Source organism: Lissotriton vulgaris, chromosome 10 (assembly GCF_964263255.1).
Source record: "Lissotriton vulgaris chromosome 10, aLisVul1.2, whole genome shotgun sequence".
Lineage (NCBI taxonomy): Eukaryota > Metazoa > Chordata > Amphibia > Caudata > Salamandridae > Lissotriton > Lissotriton vulgaris.
In genome coordinates, this window is record NC_141698.1 from 93,594,628 (window position 1) to 93,617,296 (window position 22,669).

Below are 22,669 nucleotides of genomic sequence, written 5' to 3' on the forward strand. Positions count from 1 at the left end.
TGAAACTGCCTAATTGGACTCAGTCATACTCTCTATTTTGGAGAAGAAAAGAAATATTTACTTTCATTGCGCCCCGACGAAGGATTGGTGGATATTGGTCCTGTTCCGACATGCGCTTCTTTTTTGTGTGTATTGTGTAATATATATATATATAAAATTGTAAAAACCTAGAGAACGGACAGTGGATATGAACACCAAGATATAGCACCAATCTCGTATCAACCAAAAGTAATCAGTAATTCAGAAATATGTCCAGTGTGCCACTTGCAAAACCGGTACCCTCTGTCCAGGGGCACCTCACGTAAAACGTGAATCCAAAATGTTTATCATCAAGTTTTTAGGGCACCACTCCAATCATATACAGTCAATTTCAATTTTTCAGAGTCCACATCCAATTAAGAAGTCTTGATATTTCCTCAATCTGTTTTTTTTTATTTTCTTATACCCAAAAGGATCATCAGCCAACGCGTTTCGTTCTGACCACCAGAACTTCTTCAGTGCGTGTATAATAGTAGAAAACACCAGCTGTGAATACCACGGATATGTGTAGGATCCTTCCAAACCACAAGAAATTATTATTGTTCCAATTAAGATATCTGAATAAGTATAACTGGCTGGCTTAATCTCACACAGGCAATTAGTCGTAAGTGTTGGTCCACAAGTATACTGGTTCAAACATCAGATATGACAGTCTCAGCATCAAGCCTTATTGGGGTTCATAAGTGTATATCCTCTCTGGTGTTTCAAACGGAAATCAGACACAATGTTGTCCAAAATTCGTAATCCCAATTAGACTTCTGGTAGAAAATACTACCACTGCTACTCAAGGTACTTAAGATCTTAACTGGTCCTTGATCGGGAGCCCGTTTGCTGCTTCGTGCGGATATGGCCGAGTAGCAGTGGTAGTATATATAGCTTGGAATAATCACAAAATGCTAAGGGATCTGGGAATGGAATTGATAGGGTGTACTAAGCAAGGTTCTACCATTAGGGGTGTAGCAATTCTTATGAGATACGGTTTGGGAGTGAAGAGGCGGGTAAAAGAGGATAGCTATGGACGTTGGGTTATTGTGGAATTGGGTATTAATGGCTCCCCAGTGACTGTTCTGTGTACAGACCCAATTTGGACGACCCTTTAAGTATTGAACTGGCAGAGTGGCCAGCCTCTCTAATTTTGTGTGGGGACTTCAATATTCATTTGGAGGGGGATGTTGATATTGGGAGCAGTTGCCTCTATATGGAGGAAAAAGCCTAAGGTCTTCAGAGCTATTAAAGGTTTAATCAGAGAACTTGGTCTGGTTGACGTATGGGTAAATCAGAAGATTAGGGCTCCAGGCTATACGTTTTATTCTGCACCCCATAAGCATGTTTGTTTAGACAATTTTTTTATTTCAAGTGTGGTGGCGATGAATGTAAAATAGAGATAATGCAGAGGACCAGGTCGGATCATAATCCTTTGGTAATGGATTGCGGTTTGAAAGTACAGCAACAGTATCGACCATGGACTTTCAAACGCAACCGGTTGCTTGTGAATATATGTGTATTTGGATTCCAGAACTGTGCAAGATAAATCAGGGTACAGCCCCAGAATCTATTGTCTGGGACGCATTTAAAGCTAGTGTGAGGGGGTGCTACAATGAGGTAGTCGATTGGGAAGCAACGCAAGCTAAATACAGAAACTAAAGATCGAATGAGGCAACTCAGGCTCTTGGAGATTCAACTTATGGACGAACTTTCGCATCAGCAGTATATAGACGATACCCTAAAGGCAATTTTGATTATGAAAATTCATCAACATTTTGTAACAAAGACGGCTAGTAAGCTATCTATCCAGAAGTCTCAGGTTTACGAATTGGGGGAGGATGCAGGCACAATTTTAGCAAAAAGATTGCGCCAAAAGGAGAATGTGAATCGAATATCTAGGATATGTGACCATAATGATAAGGTTCTGGAGTCGCTAACTAATATTTTGAGGGTCTTAACTAGATTTTATGCTGGGTTGTATACAGAGGATGAAACAAATACTGAAGGGCATATGGAAGAATTTTGTGGCAATATACAAGCAAGCAACCAACTGAAAATCACAAAAAAAAGCAATGATGAGCAATAGGCTGAAGGAAAGCCCTCAATGGATAACATGTTGTGGACAAAAGGCCGGGCCACGGGAATTGTGCAGCTGTTTTGACTTAATTATGCATTAAGAAAAGACAACTTATGTAGAATCGTGTGTAACATTACTTCATTATTTTACTCATGGGGACAAATTCAGGGCAGAGATTTTACCTCATTAATACAAGTTTAACAAACAAATGAAGCAGTTAGCAAACGAAAGAGGACTAAACAACTTTTGAGAAGGACCTCCCACCGGGTAGGAAACAGATGGTCACATTTAGTAACTTCTGAGCCATTTGAGCTAAAAACAAATTGATAAAATCTGCATATTATACAGGTGATGGATTATGTAGACATGCAGCAAATGGAGAATTATCTGGAAAATGCAATGGATTCAGAATATCAGAATACCAGTTTCCTTGACTATCGGTCATGATTGATTTTGATGGTAAGTCTTATCATGAACATTTTTCCAATATGGCGAGAAGAGAGAAAAGACACTGAAAATAAGTGGTGGGTAATGTATACTTAGGGAGGAATTACAGGAACAATTGTTGTATGGCAGCCACAGCGGATTGGCTGCGGGCCAACTCCCTACAATTTAATAGCACAAAGATGGAGGTACTTTACTGCTCCATGGACCGGATTCCGCGGTCACGCCCAGAGAACTTTTGGCCTGCCACCTTCCCCGAGCCAGTGTTGGCTGCAGAGTCAGCTCGCAACTTGGGGGTGATCTTTGGCCCAAATTTACAACTTGACATGCACGTCAATAAGACCATCTCTTCGTGCATGATGCTGCTACGCATGCTGCGTAAAGTCCTGCCCCTCCTCCCCGCCCAGGCCAGACCGGAAGTAGTTCGCGGGACCATACTGAGTCGTCTAGACTACTGTAACGCGCTGCTTCTGGAGGCCCCAAAAAATCTGCTGGGGAAGTTACAACGGGTGCAGAATATGGCCGCCAAGCTGGCTCTCTCACCCTAACTTCAGCTCTTCCACCCTAGCGTTAAGGGACCTACACTGGCTGCTGGTGCACCTGCGCGTACTGTATAAAGCGGCGTGCCTGGTGTTCAAGGCAACACATCGACAGGGCCCGGTGCCACTGCAGAATATGTTTGCCTGGTACTCTGCCCCGCGGCTCCTCCGCTCTTCCTCGGCACAACTGCTTGTGGTCCCAAGGTTCCAGAGAGTCAGGATGGGTGGCCGCTCGTTTAGTGTTGCAGCGGCCAAACTTTGGAACTCCCTGCCACTCTTTGAGAAGCCATAGGGACTACTATCCGTTCAGAAAAGCCCTAAAAACGCATCTCTTTCCTAGAAATGTCTGAGCAGCGATAAGTGTTGGGGACCGAACTTCAAGCGCCAGGATGCCCTCTGGGTGACAGGATCGCGCTCTACAAGTATACCTACAAATACAAATACATGGATAAGTTATACTGAACATTGATGACGGAAGTCTCCAAGATAAGTTAGAGAATTTTTTCCACTTCGGTCATTTAGTGTAGGGTTGCCTAACTTGCGCCTCCTCTGCCACATAATTCCGGTGAAACTGAAATTTGCAAAGCCGTGGCAAGTTGGTGCAATTGAAAATGAAATTAAGGGCCAGATTACAATGCTGGTCGGACTTTCCTCTGATCAGCACCGTGGAGGTCGCAGGACCGCCCAACTAGCTATCAGTGGTGCCGCTACCTGTATAAGGATGAGACCGCCTGCAAGGCGGTCTAATCTGTATATTTTGTATTTCGTTTTGAAAAAAAGAACAACGAAAGCAGAGAGTAAATAAAGTCTTGCCTTGGCCTTGAAGCCCTAGCGCAAAGCTTTACTTTTTTAGGCAGGTATGCACGTAGGATTAAGTAAATTTAGTCAGTCAGTGCTTTAAGTGGGCTGACCCACTGGCATATACCATGGGGTGTGGAAGCAAACCATGAATGGCAGGTGAACCGATCAATAGGCTAAGAGGGCTCTTCCATAGTTCCTATGCATTGTTTTTGATTAAGGGAGGCTGTTGAGACTGCTAAAGCACTGTCTACTCAAACCTAAAAAAGTAGTGGCATGAAGTCAGGCTAATCTTCAATGGTGAGCATTCTTGGACGATTAGTAGTACGCAATTGGTAGGTTTGTTGAAAAGAAGTGCTTAAAGAATGTCTGTTTTTAGTGCAGAGTGCATTAATGCATTACAAATCTTGTGCACAGCATTAGGTGTTAATAAAATAAAATCGAGAAACCTAAAGTAATTAAAAGGCAAACTATTTAATTAATACTTGGGTAGACATTTCTTTATTTTGATAGTGTCAAATATTGTAACTATATAGTAGTGTTTGTCAAATAGAAAGAGGGTAGTGGAGCGTTAGAAAGGAGTCAACTGTTATTGTTAAAGGAGTGTTTTAAGTGTTGGAGTTTATAGAACTAGAATCATTTGTTAATGTTTTGATAGTGTGTGGTTATAAGGGAGCGAGTGTGTATGTAAAGTACAAGTTGGTGTTTATAAAGTGGAGAAGCATTGGCACACTGTTGCTAATCAAGCATACTTTCGTCTTCAAACAGTTTGATTATATTTGATGCTTTGTTGTTTATGCCTTTCGCTTACAATCCACACCATGAAATTAAACAAGCATTTGCAATGCAATAGGTCTCGCATTTGCGAGAGTTGGAGTTATTGGCATTGTAAACGACACTGCCTTTTATTCATTTGTTTTGAAAACCTGCAAGTGGTGCATAAAACACACACTTTGTACGTATAGTCCTTGCTTACGAGAAGCAATGCTTGCAGTAAAGGAGACTACCAGCCTTGCTTCTCATAAGCAAGGACTACAAGTACAAAGTGCTTGTTTAGGCACAGCTTGCAGGTTTTCAAACGCATAAATAAAAGGCATTGTCATTTACAATGCCAATAGCTCACTCTCGCAAATGCGAGACCTATTGCATTGCAAATGCTTGGGTTTTTTTTCGTGCTCACCCGCATTCTAGAAGCTTGTTAAGGGATTGGAAGCGGCAGGGACGTACTGATAATGGTAGCGCCTCAAATACCCAATTTGGCCCTAAGCTCGGGATTGTGCCTAGCATGGTGAGCAGGCCGACATGTATAATGCCGTTTCTGTCATTGCATCCAGATATATGCTACACGTAATATCGTACCTACAAGTCAGCACTTATGACTTATAAATTGCTGTACGTTGCAGAAGCTGAAAAAGCAGTAACGATGGCTTGTATATAGATAGAGAAGCTACCACTTAAAGCTCCGTTTGATATTGTTGCTGCTTCTCATGTGTAACAAGGGAAACAAGTTTAAAACAAGCTCTTGGCATTGCTGTGGGGGGAGGGAGAAATGCGAGACACGGCCTTGCGGCTGTGAAAAGTGTGAAGCAGTGGGCAGGGGAGCGGATCCCTTAGAAGTTAAGCTCTCGGAGGCAGGCAGCTCGAGGAGCAAATGGTAAAAAGCGCGTGCACGAGCACATGCACGTGGCGTAATCCGCTATGGTGTGGTTGGTTGAGCCTCTATACTCTCGTCCTATTATCGCTTGCGCGATTAATTGGACGAGACCTAAAAAACTAACCACATTGAGGAAGAAAAGAAACAGTATTGTGTATGTGCATTTCAATTTAATAACGAAAACAAGAATTGGTACAGTCAACAGTTCTCGAACATACCTGAAAGTACAATCCAGACCAACCAAAAACCAAAATCCTTGGTCATATTGCATGCATAGTTCGACCAAACTACCGTTTTGGTACTCTGTACCCGACAACAAAATGCAATTTAAATAATCAGAAGCAACCAGGAGCTAAATTTTGCATTCACAAGTCCTCAGGGTTTAGAAAGGCTGGCATCAGCACTTTCATGAGGCAGGTTGCAGCATCTCAGGGAGTCACTAGAAGTCCCCTTGAGTAAATAAAAGCATTTTCTATAGAAGGCGGCACTGTTGTAGGCAGTTACCAGAGGAATACACCACTACACCCACTATAAGAATTATGAACAAAGCCGATACCCTTGAAAGTAACCTTTTGTTTAAAATATGAAATATACCAAATGTGGCTGGGGTTTGGTTTTGAGCACACACAACTACAAGTAATAGCCTTACCGCACACATTTACATATTCATTTCAACAAGTCTTTTGCTTCTTTTCCATAATCTACATTAACATTTCAATAAATATTCAAACAAGAGTTGATGATAGGGATAGGTAATAACAAGGATCTGAGTGCAACTGCATGTTGGAGGAAAAACCAAATACTGGTAGGTATTACCATGCACTTGTGTGCAAAAAGTTACTTTCATCTATACTTCAAATCATTTTCTGTAATACACTTACCAAGGTGGGAGTGACCGCAAGACAAGGAACAATTGGACCATAGGAGAGGAATATACGAGGGTGAATGGGGAAGAGGGAAAGCAAGAAAAGAGACAAAGATAGTCACAGTCACCAGGCAGGGCAGGGATGAGTAGTAACAAGAGGGGAGGGTGGGATAAGCACCTAGGACTACTTGTAACCCAATCACCAAAACCTAGTGGAAAAACTAATTTGAAAATTCACCCTCCAACAAAATGTCATGAGCTTCGCTAATAGCCCATTAAAGCCATGTTGTCTACCACTTAGCAAAAGAAAGCTCCAAGCAAACCTAAAAGGATCCCTTTGACCAAGAGACTACATAAGCAAATTTAAGCTGAACCCTCAAATGCAGTGTTAGGAAAAATGGGGGGGGGGGGAGAAGGGGAGACGGAAGATAAATTGTGTTACATGATGTACTTCAAAAGCCTGCACTGCAAAATATTGTAAAGCACACACATTTGACAAAGGGATAGCATTTCATTAAACGTTTGAGAAAGCCTATATATGCCTACATATTTAGCAGGACCCAGGAAAATGCTGTAAATCCAGGATCAGGAGAGTAAAATCGCTTCCAAAAATAAATAAAGTAAAAAACCCACAATCAAGGAGTTAAACTAAGTGAATAAACTAAATACGTAGTACAGCACACTTGCTCTCTATTACAAGCTAGACATTTTGATGGATCTGCAGCGTAAGAAAAGGTCTTGATGCCCCCATCAACAAAACAGAAACCGAACACAAATGTGACAATGTAACCAATCAAAAATCGTCTTGAAGGAGCCCTGAGCATTGTATGAGGGAAATGGGTGGAGGTAGGTCAATGCAAGTAGTCAACTTGGCGCCTAAAAAAGTAGATAAGGGAAATGTTAAACTTTGATAAATCTCGTGGAGGCAGTGCACGAACGAATGCTAGAATTTCTGGTGAACATCTGGATGTAGAGAGTTTCCGTTGTGGTATCCGAACGCATGTGAGCACCACCAAACATTGTCCAGCTTGTCCAGCTGCAAGCGTAGTGTTTCAAATGTGGTAAACTAGGCCATTTTGCGAGAATATGCAACTCGTTCAAAGGTCAGAAGGTACGTGGCGACACTATAGTGAAGTTATTTGAGGATGGAGGTCAATCTGAGGAAGACTAGTGTCATACTAATGTGGTCTTCTCATTCTGAAACGGCGAGCCGAACACAGCATCAACAGTGCACCAAGTGGTCGGAAGGATACCTCTGATGTGTGATATCATTACAATTTATGTGTCCGTATTGGCCGAATCGGGTTCCCCATTCACTTTGATCGGAGAATCTGAGTTTGCATGATTGAACGTCCCTTGCTTGAGTGAATCTCGTGGTTTTATGCATATGGAGGAAAGAAAGTGGACGTTTTAGGTCAATTTAAAGCCACTTTGTGGTTTGAAAACAAAACATCCAGTTGTACAGCGTTTGTAGCTATGGGCGGGTCTAACTTGTTGGGGTGGAATGAACAAGGAAATTGGACAGTTCTGGACCCCAATGGTCTTATCCAGGCAACGGTTATCAGAAATGTGCAACAATGCGATGTGTAATGTAGATTAATGTAAGTGGGTAGCGAAGTTACATGGTGTTTTCACAGACACTCTTGCAAAAATCAGAGGATTCAATCACCCCACTATTTTAAAAGATAATGTGCCATCCAATGTACACAAGCGGAGACAAGTTCATTCCTCATACTAAAAGGAACACAAGTTAGAGTTGGATAAACTGTGCAAATTGGGCATTCTCAAAACAATTGCAAGGTCGGAATGATTGGCTCCTGTGGTTTCAGCGCAGAAATCTGACTAACTGTTAAGATTGTATGTAGACCTGCACAATTGGAACGCTAACATTTGGGTTGATCGGTAACCACTTCCCAATATTAATGAGTTGTTGTCCACTTTAAAAGATTCTACTGTACTTATGACCTTGGATAAGTCAGCAGCTACCCACCAGGTGGAGTTATGAGAGGAGTTGAGACATTAAATTCCTTTGTCACTCCTGAAGGAGCAGTTAGCGATAGACGTATGCCTTTTGGCTTGGCTTAGTCTGTCTTCCAGAGGCTCATGAACAATCTGTTCAAAGGCATGTGGGGTGTAATAATTTTGAACACGATAACCGGTTGTAGAAGGTGTTGGAGTCTTGAATGCCTCTGGATTGACTGAAGAAGGATAAGTGTACCATTTGTTGTGATGGGGTGGACTATCTTGGACATTATGTTTCTACTAAAGGAATCAGCCAAAGTTAAAGCTTTTGAGAGCTATTGAGGATACAGTGGCCCCTAGTAATAATGATCAACTTAAATCATTTCTAGGTGTGATTGAGTACTATGCTAAATTTGAGGGAAATGTTTCTACCAAGACTGCTTGCGTGAACAATTTATAAAGGGGTTGTACGAGTGGAGTGTTTTTGACTTGATAAAACAAGCATTGGAATAGCCAATAGGTCTTCGCTTTTGGGACCTTATAAGTATTTAGTTATGCAGCACAATATCTTTGATGCAACATCAACAGTTGCATGGATAAACACTTCTAGGGTCCCAAAGGAGAGACTTATTGGCTATGCCAATGCTTGTTCTGCTGTGGTTTCGCCTTCTCTTCAATGAAAGTGCTGGGTTCTGTCTAGTTATCAATACGTTTAACCAACTATACGAAATACTTTACCGGTTCCTCTAACGGGGCCCTGCTGCCTGTGAGAAAAAACGTAATTGATGCGCTGAGCTCAGATCATGTACACAAAGAGCTAGTCTTTTTAGAGCGGACGTCTGTTTGTGCTCACCGCTCGGCTGTAACTATCCTGATGGCGTAGCCTCGGGGTGACAGGAAAACATGTTTGCAAGCCTGTCCACATTCCAAATGCAATCACACTTTGCATTTAATGCAACTAACCAAAAAGTGTTTACTCATTTTCTGTGACAAAGGTGATCTGACACGGGGACGCTGTTTCTGTGTAATGAATGCAGACAGTTGAGCGGGAGGCTAAAAGGCAGGAGGAAAACGAAAACAAGCAATAAAAGCTGTAAAATCATTAGTAAGCGGAGCAGTGCCAGGCGTGATAATTGCAAGCAGATGGTGCCGCTGCTCGCTCCTGCAAGGGAAACACCAAATGTGCATGAGTTTCTATGGCAAGCAATGCAAAATGTGCACGCTTTAAGGCAGTGTTGATCGATTGCAAAAGGTCTCCTCCTATGGAACGCATGCGCGCTGCGTAGGCGAGCCATAAAAAAAGGATATCGTAACTGCGCAACTCCCTAAAATCATTTGACAATCATGATACATGTATTGTCACCACTGATGCGACCAAAATGGGTTGGGTGCTGTTTTGATGCAGAGAAGAGAGGATTGCAAAAATGAGATTGCCTTTGTGTTTAGAGCAGTTTGTGGTGCCAAATCAACTTATTCCACAATAGAGAAAGACACTTGGGTTTGTGGTGGGTAGTTCATTACTTAGGAATTTTCTGTGGGGTAATCAGTTCATTCTACACACTGATCACAAGCCATTAGTTGAATTCCTCCAGACTGGGAGTGGTGGAAGGGCAACTACTCGCATTGCAATGTGGCAATATGGCATGCAGGGATGTCATTCGGATTTGCAGTTTCTTCCTGGTGTCTAATTTTGCTGCAGATTGTTCATCGCGGTTGCTGAGAAGACTGATATGAGGATAAGGAGGATGATTTGGAAGTTGTGTGCTCTGTGTAAGCAATGACCGATTGAGTGTTATCTGAATAGAAATGGTGTCCGGCTACCTGTGGAGATGATGTGTTGCAGAAGGTGACTAAGTATGTGGTATGGCAGTGGCCATATGCATGTGAAATGGAAGAAGCAGCAGTTACATTTTGGAGATCAGCCAATGAATTGACAGGGGTTGATGTTCTTTTGAGATGTGACAGTTTGGTAGTACCCAACGTCATGAGGTCCAGGATTCTGGAATTAGCAAACAAGGGGCACTAAGGCATGCAGGCAACGGAACGGAGAATTCAGGAAGATTTTTAGTGGCCAGGTGTTGACAAGGATGTGGAACGCTATGTGAGGGAATGCAATGCTTGTGTTTTGAGTGACAAGTCAAAAGTTGCTGTGCCGCTACCTGTACTGACTGTTGAGAGTAATGGGGTACCACGGCATAAGTTGGCTTTCGATTTATCTGGTCCTTTTGGAATCCTTGAACGTTCACCCAAGTATGCTTTGGTGCTGGTAGACTATATGTAAAGTGGACTGAGGTGACGTTTGTTAGTAGTGTGATTTAAAGTGTGATCATTTATTTTTTCCAGGAGGAGTTTATCAGGGTGGGGGGGCTTTCTCATGAGTTGGTGACGGACACTGTTGTCCAGTTAGTCTCCAAAGAAAGGAGTAATTTCCTCAAATCTAATAGCATCAAACACAAAGACTTCTTTGTATCACCCTAGCAGCAATTGTTTTGTGGAAAGGGTGAACCCTGTAATCAAGATTAACTGCAGCTAGCTTGGATTAATGGGTTGGATTAAGAGAAAGTTATTCGTAATATATTGTGGGCCATGAGAATGACCCCTCAGGTCAGTACAGGAATGTCTCCATTTTCGTTGCTAAGGGATAGAGTGGTGAGTGTCCAGTTGAACAGGGAGTGGATGGGGAGGAAATCCCTTGACTGAAAAGGTAGGAAGGGTGCTGAAATTGCGCTGGAATTGCGCTGGCATGCGCAGGAAAAATATTGTGCAAAAAATTGTTGAGGGAGAGTGGTTGATGTGAGGGCTAGTGATCTGGTGAGTGTTATTCCTAGTCATGTGAGAAAAGGCCAATCTAAGTACTCCACCTATGGTAGCGAGCCAAGTTAAGGATCGTGTGGTGGTGCTGGAAAATGTTAACGTGTGGAGCAAAAGTATGATTGTGGTGGTACCCGGTCCTAGTGTTGATTGTGTACAGGAAAATGGGTGCAGATGTATCAAGGGAGAGGGGGGTGCAGGAAGTTGCGTCAGTTCTCAAAGGAGGAAATACGCACCTAAGAAATTTGATGAATTCATTATGTATTAGTAGACTTCATTTAGTTATGCTGTTGCATGTATTTATTTCCTATGAACATTTTTATTCCATTATGTGGGGACATTGTATTTCTCCTCCCGTATTCTTTTGCAGGTTTCTCATGGTGTTCAGTATACAGATATATTTTGCTTTTGTTGAAGGGGATATGTGGGGTTTGTGTTGAGTGGGCTCAGTCGGGGATCATGCTGGAATGTAGAACATCACTGAGTGTTCACTGGTCGGCAGTTGCTGCCTGAGACTGTGGTGCCAGGCGTGAATTAAGTTGGTGTTTCTCTTACCAGTGTTACCATAATGTTGTGAAAAGAGCACTGTTCTGATGTCAATTAAATGAAGGCAAAAAAAAAAAAGCTGAAACAGACCTCGCATTGGATGAAATCTATGCTCAAGTATCAGTGAAATACCATGCTGGTCTGAGATATTGATTTGATTTTTATACCAATGTATTTTGTACAATAAAAGCATCTGCATAAAGGACACATGAAGGATAACACTGTAGGATAATATTACGTTATCAGGGAGTTCTGATGGCATCAACCATAGAGCATAGTGGTTTATAAATGTCACAACCATAGAGGTGGTGGTTCAGGATCATAATACAGGTGACCCATTGGGTAATTATATCACATTCTATGGAAAAATTAGATTAGCATGAACAGGTTTTTTTTTCCCAGGCAAAACTTAAATGGCTGGACTATCCTTTCTGGTTAAAAAAAATAATAAATACATATTTCAGTATGCAGAATTTTAGATCTAATTCTGCTTTTCTTGTAACAGGTCGTCCGTACAAAGAGGGATAATACTGAAGCTGTTTTCAGCATGATACAGCGATTAACAGTTAATCGCAGTTAGAAAGTTCAGGATTCATTTAGGTTTCATAAATAGAATGTTATTTAAAGCAATGGACTCTGGACAGTGGTTTGGGGTTGTCATTATCTAAATGCACTGTCCAGCGTGGAGACTAAATAACTAGTTTGAAGGCAAACGGGCAGAGAATAGGTCACCCAATGGACGAAATGCTCATTTCTTAGTAATGCCATTTCAGTGAAATATATAAAATTACATAAATGAAAGAATTCCTGTGAAGAAGGGGGTTTATAATAGCATTTTTTGGAATAAGTCCACAAACCTGTAGAAAAACAAAATACCACAGGAAGCTGAAGCATAACGTTTAGTCGTCAGCACTGGATCCTAAATTTTGGAGGTGCACATACACTGAGAGAACTGGATGGGGAAGAGGTACTTTATAAATAAACTATAAAGACCAGCGCTAAGCAGAGACCAGCTGAATTTGGAGGAAAACATGTCAACTAGCTTGAAAAGTATGTTACTACTGTGCCAGAAAAGTCTCTTGCTTTTCAACTTTGTGCACTGGAAAATCGTGACCGCTGTCCAGTAGCACGGCAATACGCAAGCTATGCAATGATTAACTTCCTCAATGCACCGCCTAATGGGTGCTTCACGAAAGCCATACTGCTCACATGGACGTTCTTACACACCAGGCTGGCCGGAAGCCTTCAAATCATTATGATGAACCTGTAAAAATACACCCAGGACTTGGCTTTAAGCCACCCTATTACTACCAGATACACACAGGAAAACAGGTCATTTTGCAACCCTCTGTGGTGTGTCCAGGACCTCCCCTCAGTTGATCACAACTTCCCCAGTGTGTTCATCTTGTCCCCAGCACAATTTCTTAAAGTAAGGTCCATTGCCAGCGGTCACAAAAGTAATATTCTCCTGGAAGTTAATAGTACGGCAGCAGCAGAGTCACATATGTGCGATACGCTTAGACACAATTCCCCCCCCCCCCCCCCACCCCCCCCCAGAAGGAAATAGACACTCACTCGGCCAGAGTCAAGGCCCCAAGATGGTCGAAAGAGCTCATGGTGCTGGATTAAAAGTGGATTTTGCGGCATATCTTGGGTCGAGTGAGCGTCTATTTTATTTCCTTATTGGCGCTTATACGATTGTCAGCATGCTCCACCCCTCTCAGAGTCAGAGGTTCCTGCAAGGAGGATAGACAGATAAGAATTTTCTTCATTCACTTCTTCACTAAACCAAAACAAACCAGCATTGAAAATGCAATAGGTCTCGCCTTTGATTAAGTTAGTCATTTGCTTTGCTAATGGTATTGTATAGCAAAGCAAATTGCTTCAACTTAATGAAAGGAGAGACCCATTGCATTTTTAATGCTTGTCCTACTGAGTGCCGCTCCATTCCTCTACTTCAGATGCAGGGCTAAGAAAATAAATGTCTTCCTTTAAATGTAGTCTTGACCAATGATGCTGAAGTATTGGTCCAGACAGCATTAACCCAGAGTGGGGTTTTACATATTCACATTACACTGCCCTCTAAACTATAGGTTTGGGAATAATACAAAGGCTTCCAGAGGAGAACTAGGTCAGTGGCGTGCCAGCAGCGGCAGGTCAGCAGTAGTGTCTGTAGTGGGGTGTCAACAGTGGCGTGCCAGTTAAAGTAGAGTGGCGAGTAAAGTACTCCTGCCCACCCACGTTCAGTTCAACCACATCCGGAAAGGAATTCAAGACCGACACCTGGTCCCTGGAAGGGAGGTAAGTCCTACAGTTGACACTCAGAGCCATGGTTGGGGTAGACCGTGATCACCTGGATATGCAACCCTCACATGGAACAGAAGACAGCTCTTAACCTACTACCACATGGGCTTCCCAAGCATTTCATGAGGCATTGCATCAGGCCCGCCACAAACTCAGTAGCCATGCGTAGACTACAATCCCTAAGCAGGTTTATAGACGACAGGTGACTCTGGGAGAATTCAGAAATCTGTTGGAATAACTGTAAAAAAGGTTGATTAAAATTAATACCAGCCCAATCAAATAACATAATGCAAATCAAAGTAATTTACTTGCGGAGATGTGCTGTAGTTAGTTAAGTAACCAACCACGGTACAGATAAACCAGAGATCTACTCAGGGCTTCCCCTTTTGCCCACTGTTGTGATCGTTGGAAACTCAGGCTACCTGGTTCTGGCAAAAATGGGAGTGGTTAAAAAGAATTAGACCCTGCGCTAACATACATGTGAGAACTCTGCTTTTGGAATAAAAATTGATACAATTTACCATTATGAAAAGCGCGCCACAAGTTGACTAGAGAATTGGAAGTCTATTACCAGATTAGGTCATTAGCCAACTCCGCTGAACGCTAGCTATGTGCACCAGAAGGATGCAACTCAAACGGCCCTGCATCGCTCGCATCTGCGTCTTACTGCCTATAGTCCCTGCAGCACCCCCACATCCCACACACTTATCTTAGCAGTGAGGCGCTAGGCAAGTAATCAAGATGTCCAGAAAATTAAGTAGAGCTGTGTAGGTGCGCAAGCAATGTCTGAAAGAATGTGACTTGGAGCCTCTGTTTTCAAAAAAACACAATTCCATCTTCTTCGAACACTTTCAACATCGTCTGCTCCGGTCTCCCGTGAGAATGAACTATCTGCGTGTGAAGACTGCACATGGACACGTGACCCGCGCAGCATGTTTGGTTGTATGTGCAACAAGGCTGTTCGCTGGTTCTCTTTAGTACACAGAATGCCTAGAAGACCCCTGTGTGGCACAGAAACCATTAAGGGCCCTTCCCCACACAAAACCTGCGTATGCACTGCCCTGTGCCATACACTGTCCCTTCCTATCAGAAAGAAGGCTTAATCCAAAACCCTAATTCACCTGTAACCTTGTGTTGTGTGTAACCATGCCTTGTGCACAGTTATATGTCGTGCGCAGCCTCGTTCCCTAAATCGTGATGTGCAATCCGTCAAAACCATGTGCAGTGCAAAATAAACAGTGTCGCACACAACCCTGGCTTTTACCACACTGTTGTACAAAATCCTTAGGTTTAACAGTGACGAAAGCCAAGGAAGTACCTGAAAAACGCCCAAAACAAACACCCTTCCTGGTTACCATTAAGCAAAATATTGTGAAAAGGGAAGAGCAGGCGCACAATTAACAGCCTACGCCCTATTAAAACAAAGTCGAGGACTCACTACAAGCGCTCCGAAAGCGCAATGCAAAAATAAACACGCTGCACCCTGTCTCCTCTTGGTCAGGCCCATCTGGACTGAATCGCACGGCTTGTTTATAGAACACGCCTCCTTGACATAAAACTGCTTCACGACAGCCGTGAAGCAGGCAATCCAGTCCGGATGAGCCGTACCAAAAGGCGAAAGGGCAGCGGCTAAAATCCCTCATCTCCAACGGCAGGCCACCGTTTAGCATAAACAGTGACGCCAGCCAATGGAAATGAAGGGCAGTGCTTAAAGCCCTTCTATGAAAATCCTTGTCCGCAGAGGCGAGCAGCGCTTTGAGAGACCGAAAAATTAAGTTGGAGTACATCAAATTCTGCTCCACTTTTCGGCTTAGCATGCTAAAATTTCTGTTGGATTCCAAATGGGAAGTGCAGCTTTCAGGACTTCCTCTATAATCCCTTACACCAGTCACTTCGATAAACTGCCCAAACATTACCAAGGTCACTATGAAGCAGGTAATTTTTTGCAAACATTGATTGTAGATTTAGCTTAGTTAGAATCTACAAACACTTGAAAATAAATTAACCCAATTAAACTTGACACCAACTATAAAATGGCTTTTCTAACTCTTTTAATAAATATATTTAGCTTGATACATGTAAGGCTGAGATGGACTGTGCAAATCAGAAAGCCCATAATGCTGGTGTCAATTACTACCCTCCTGTGCTCTAGGTTCTGTGCACATCTGGAGTGCAGGCTTGAAGCAGATTCTTCCGGTCACAATTGGAAGTGGGATGGTGAGGGGAAGGGTGGTTAAGTAGTACCTCCACCTCCACCTCCCCAACTGCAGGTAAACATTAGCTGTAACTTATTTACTGCAGCTAAAACCTTCAGGAGTGCAGAGTAGTTAAAAGATGGTATGCAGCTCAGCCACTTGAAACCAAGTTTTAACAGGGCTGGGTTGCATTTAAAAACAATTCAGTTTAGTATAGAACAAAGTCCTATTTGCGAAGTATCGGACAAGCATGAGCAGTACTCACTAAGACATTCAAACACTAGTTACACTAGACATCACACATGGAAATCTAAGCAGACTTTGGAATACATGCATCTGCCCCCGGAAAAAAAAAATCCAAATTTAAGGGACATTCACCCCAACTAATGTACATGAATCAACATAAGTTAGTAACATATACCAAACAAAAATACCACACAAAAAAACCCTCAAATCAATTGGGGAACAATGTTAGATACACTTTGCTTTTTGTGGAAAAAATACACACAGTTAACTTCTAATTATGCACACATACTCCTTCATAAATACAATTAAAAAAAACAATAGAATAAGGTTAAAATGTAAGCAAACCATCAAACAAAGTATCATAAGATCTAGAATACATATTTTGATACTTTAAACGTTTGAAAATTGCTAGATCTTCTGGGAGCAAAAAGAAAAAAAAAAAACATTCCTTCAAAATCAAAAAGCCACAACCACCACATCATAACGTGGGAATGCATAATTTGTGATGAAGGTTTATCAACCCAAAAATAAGTTTTTGTATCCTTAAGTTGCATTGTAACTGACATTTCCGTCCCCGCTATAAAGGGGTGCAAATACGGACACCAGTCGGGTGGCCTGATAATCTATACCTCAATATCCACATATAGTTTCCTCAAGCACCATACAGGCCGTAGCCACAACGATCACCTTCAACGAAGTTGAATGGCCAATTATATTCATAAACAAACTTACACCCTAGGCACAGGCTTAAAGACTGTAAAGAATTAAAGAATTGACAAGAATCTCAGAAGAGGGTCACACAGAGAACATCACTAGCAGGAGAGTTCAATCTCCACCTCCTTGGCACCACAAGCAGAGAGGAGCTATTAGAAGAGTGGAAAATTCCAAGTTAGGTGCCAACTCAAACAAGCAAACTAGACCATCAACTTTCTTACTACGAGAGCTCAAACATCTCAACCTGTGGCTCTAAACTGCTGCTTAATTGAAATTGACCCACCGGCCCAGACTTTCCACTCAACAATCACCTCCCACCTTCATTATACTTCTATTACACTTACCGTGTTCCACAAAATGTAGTCTTATTAACTAGAGAGAACGAGCAAAGTGACCATTTAACGCAAGAGATGAAAAGGCAAAAGCCAACTCCTTAACTGAGGTAAGCAAAACATTTGGCACAGAATACACCACAGACTACAATCGAATAAAGTGCAGCTCTGCTTCTGTTGAGAAACTATCAGAATCTGCAAAGACCCTCGTTTGCCAAGAAATTGACAAGAGGACTGGCCTGCTAACCATATGGGAGAACTTCACTAAGGCCCTAATGGACAAATTTGCCACAAAGGTCGGACAACAGCAAGCATCCCGACAAACAACCACCCCCAGACCAGAAGACTTAAACATTCAATAAACCAAACTTTAAGGCAGCTCCGCAGGAACCCTCAAAACCCAGCCCTGCAGGGTGACCAGAGAACTTTGAAGGCAACTCTAAAAAGAAAAAAGTGGGATAAAAAAAAAAGCAAGAAAATGAATCATTCTAGGCAAGGTTACTGCAGGATTAAAAAGTCAAGAATAGTGCCCGGTTTTGGCGTACAATCAACACCCTTCAGCGGCCAGGCCACCAAGGAATACACTCATAATCTCAGAGAAATATAGGGTAAAATATTTATACCATCATTTTAATAACAGGAAACAAGGGGTAGAAACAGACTGGGGTAGAAGCCAATGCAAACAAGGTGACAAAGGCAAAATACCCAGGGAAGAGCCCAAACTCAAATCAAACGGGGACATACAATTCAACACCACGTTGAATCATCGCAAATTCGCCGCAGTCTTGGAAGCGCCCCAAAACAGTGACTAGCTACATCATTGCAAATTACGATGCAAATAGCCAAAGGAAGGCTAGAAGGTGCTCCAGGCCAATGGTGTACAAACACAATCTGGAGTACTGAAGCAAAGCCCTGGTGTCAGTCTTTAACGAGGTACTGGAAACAGAAGTCATCCCGGACTCTTGGAAGGGATCCATGATCTCTATCTATAAGCAGGGAGACAAGGCCAACACAAAGAACTATTGTCTTGTCGCCCTAATAGACAATGAAGCCAAGTACTATGCAGGAGTGAACCTGGAAGAATTAACATCCTGGGCCCTGTCAAAATCCTTCATCCCTGTAAGCAAGACTGGCTTCTGTCGACAAATGGGAACCATCACTAGCATGACCTGGACCCTGCTGATTGACGTAGCCAAAGAGGCAAGGCAAAGCAACCGCTATTTTTATGTTTCATAAACTATAGCGCAGCATTCGATCATGTAGATCGTGCAAGATTATGGCAGAAACTTTAAAAATGGGGATTCCATCAGCCCTCCTAAACCAGTTGATTTTACTACACACAGACATCTGGGTCAAAATCGACATGGGACACCTCTGCAGGCGAATTAATACCCCCAAAGGGTTAAAACAAGGATATACTATAGCACCCTCTCTATTCAGTCTCTTTATGGCAGACCTCCTAGGAGAATCTAACAAAAGCATATCACATGCCCCGAAACTAGGAAAAATGTCCCTTTCTAACCGTCTAATCACAGACGACCTGGTCTTAATAAGCAGAACGCCAATTTGGTTGCAGCACCTCCTGAATACGACCGAAAACTAGTCAGAAGCAAAAGCATTACGCATCAATTTAAGTGAATCAAAAACTGTGGCAATAAACTACTCCAGAAAGAAAAATGTTGAACCATCTGGGCGGATACAGCCTAGAACCAACCAGCAACTGAATGCAAATACCTCGGAGACTTATTAGATAGCAGAGGATTGTACAAACCTCCGATGGAGGTCCAGCATTGGAAAGGCATTACTACTTCACTAGCAATGAAGTCCCTAAAAAAAGCACTACCAGGCCTAACCTTAGATCCACTACTACTGGTCATCCAAGCAAAGCTACAAACAATGCTAACTTATGAAAGCGAATCATTGCGAGGGATGAAATTGCTTTGGATAAAATCAGCACCTACAGAGCGATCTTAGACCTCCCGATCTAGGAGTTTCCTGCCTAAATTAGTCAATAAATAGGCCTAAAGAAGCAGACTGATTAGGAGGGGCTTTCATAAAAAGCTGGCAAAAGATCAGGGCAGCTGAGCAAGGATCGCTAGATTCACACCTCTGGACAGTATGGCATGCCATGGAAAATCACCCACACCAGAGAGAACATCTTAGGCTCTCTATCAAAACTAGGTCCAACTAACCTGTGAGCCACCTCTGCAACTCAGAGCTTTAAGAAGGCAGTAACAAAAGCAACAAAATCCATATCCATAATTGAAGACAAAGAAACCTTCGCAAAAAGGGCACATGGCTGGTCCGTGCTCATCGATTATAAAGTCCTTAAACCACAACCATACTTCAGGGTAGGATTCAAAATGAAGACGAAAGAAAACTTTTTAAGACACCGCCTGTGCATCCTACTGATACTCCTGCACCTACCTCCCTGGAAAAAGAAACCAGGTGAGCCTACTTGCTGCCTCTGTGGAAATGGAAGTGAGGGTCTCGTGCAGGTTATCTGCATTTTCTTAAAGTCTACTGGGCAGAAGCTCTCTGCACTGCCCCCACCTTCAAACAAAATGGCACAAGGACTTTTAGGCAGGCAGTTAAGCTATGCTTCAACCCTACTGTCACTCAACTAAACTGCCGCCTCACAAAGTTTTTCAACATAGTAGAAAGGAGACTGCCTCACAACGAAGGCACAGAGAGTAAATAACAATCGGCCCAAGAGGATATTGATCACCACACAGCAAAGTCAGGATACTACAATATTATTCAACAGCCAAGCACTATCACTTTCTGCAAAACAGACGCAGAATCCCCATTCAAGCATCTTGTGACTAGTAAAAGACGGGAAATCAACAAGATCTTAAAACAAAACTTAGAGGAAAAAAAAAAGGGCGGGGGAGGGACTTATCTGAACAGTCTACGCATAATGAACATTAAGCAGATAGTCTTTTTATTTTATTTTTTCCTTCGTAAAGCACGAGGTCAGGCAAGTGAATCAGCAGAGCAAAACAAAGAAAATGGAGCAAGTGTGATACCAACTAGGTCAGCACTGCAAAACGGACAGATCGCTGCACTCTAAATGTGGGTGACCACTAAGAACTGCGTTATTAACATCCCTCTACTGACAGCTTACAGCCGCCTATCGGCTAAGTAATGTTACAGACAGAAAATAACTCCTCAGCCATCCTTGTGCCATTTTCCAAGATGGCAGGTCTATAATGATGAGTTTTAGCCATCGGATTAGTAATTTGTTTCAATATTTTGTGTCAGGTTTTCTGTTTAAAATTTGTGAACACGAGCAAAGCAGGTGGTAAGGATCTTTACCTCTTGACAGTGTTGCCAACTACAAAATCTGAAGTCTCCCTCAAAGAAAATGTGCCATATGGCAAACTAATCCGAAAGAATAGCTAACATCAACTGTGGCTGGTGAAGTAAACAAAAGATTGAAACGGATGTGTATCAAATATTTTATCAATGTAACAAGTGCTACAAGTCGTATTCAATGGAAAAAAGCCTGGATAAGTAAAAAAAAAATTGCAGAAACCAGTGAATCACAATAAGAATCAGAGTTTTCTAAGAAAGCAATGACAACCAAACCCAATACCCATCCACTTAGAAGATAGATGGCTACCCCTCGCCCACCTCAAACAACTGATCAGAAAGCAGAGGATCTTCAATGTGTTAGGTTATCTGTGGTTTAGCCAGAACAAGGCCAAAGAAAGTAACAAAAGAACAAAGTACATAGTATGCAAGTCTCACAGGGCAAACATGTTTTTATCTGCAGCTAGTTTCTTCCAAGATAAAGTTTCAGATGAGTAGCTGATCTAAACAGTGAGGTTAATGTATCCGCAGCAGATTTGTATGCTCACCCGAACTGCATGCATGCATACAATCGAAAATATGAATGTGCAATGAGCTCCCAGCGGCAATATAAATGCCAGCCTTCAATTAGGTCTATGTTCTTTAAAAAAACAAATTAAGTTTTAAAGCCACTCAAGTGCTGGCTATGGGTTCCCACTCAGTGAGATCAGAGAAATAATGGTCAACATTCATGAAACTGTATCCATAATAATGAACTTCAGATATTTCTGGTGAGAATGTACGACAGAATTTGTTTTTGTCAGTCTAAAAAAAAAAAGGAGCCACTTATGGTGTTCAGCTGATTTGACTCCTGAAGTTCTTGCTGCCAAAAGAAGACCACAGAATGCCATAGGAGATTTAGATTTTGAACTGTATGACACATTTTGAGATAACACAGAGCTCCGCAAATCATGGGAGTCAAAGAATGCCCGATGTTGTCTAAAGATTTTTTTACACCAATGTTTAATATCAGCAAAGCAAAAGTGTTACAAACTAAGGCTCTTGAGTTTGGAACAGAAGCCAACAATGTTGATGAGGTCTTTGAAGATAAGTGAAGAAGTGGAAGACAATCTAATGAACCGACACACTCATGCTGTAAAAGTGTACGGTCCTCTCCAAATCAGGTTTCATGAATTACATCACAGCAAAAATAAATTTCTGCTACACGATGACTGTCCATGCAATCTAAAACAAGTGCAAAAGTAGAGAGCTAATCACTTCAATTAATATGATTGGTGTATCAACAAGCTAGAATTACACAGTACGGAGCAGGAACTTGTTAAGCAGCTCATGCAGTAAAATCCTGTGAATCAGGCAGCACACCACTTCTAAGTCACTCTACCAGGAAAGGATTTACAATTGCTGCTTGATCATTTTGAAAAAAGCTCTTCTTTGTCTGGAACATCCAGCACACATGATACTGCCATGGTGCGTTTTCAAGAATGTACCAATGAAGTAGCTGCTGGAAAACAAGCTGAGTCAGATGTAGGCATCAAAAAACAAAGCTGCTGAAACATCCCACAACTTGCATCTCATGCAGAGGCGACAGAGAGCACCTTAAGGAAGTGACCAAACAACAAATAGAAGTCACACGACAAAATATAGGACATCGGTGATAAAGCCGGAAAATTACTGGACTGGCTAGACAGAAGGGACAAGGGTGCCAGATGGATAGCGCAGCTTAGCTCAGAGGAGGGACAGGCTACAACTGATGCGCGAATGATTGTGCGCACACTGGCGTGCCATTTTCAGACGGTCTACTCGTCAGCCTCTGACATGACACGAGGAGGCACCGACTTACGTG

The 22,669-nt window shown here is 42.3% G+C and overlaps 1 protein-coding gene across 3 annotated transcripts in view; it reads right to left on the reverse strand.

Moving 5' to 3' along the window:
* The window catches only part of UBE2I (ubiquitin conjugating enzyme E2 I), a 154,783-nt gene that overhangs the window by 119,407 nt on the left and 12,707 nt on the right, over positions 1-22,669 (reverse strand). Inside the window, exon 2 of one of the 3 annotated variants that reach the window (XM_086940584.1) lies at positions 13,296-13,456. The exons of the other annotated variants lie outside the window; for them this stretch is intronic. The gene's annotated coding sequence lies outside the window, so the exon portion shown is untranslated. The remainder of the gene's footprint in view (positions 1-13,295; positions 13,457-22,669) is intronic. 3 annotated transcript variants of the gene reach the window in all.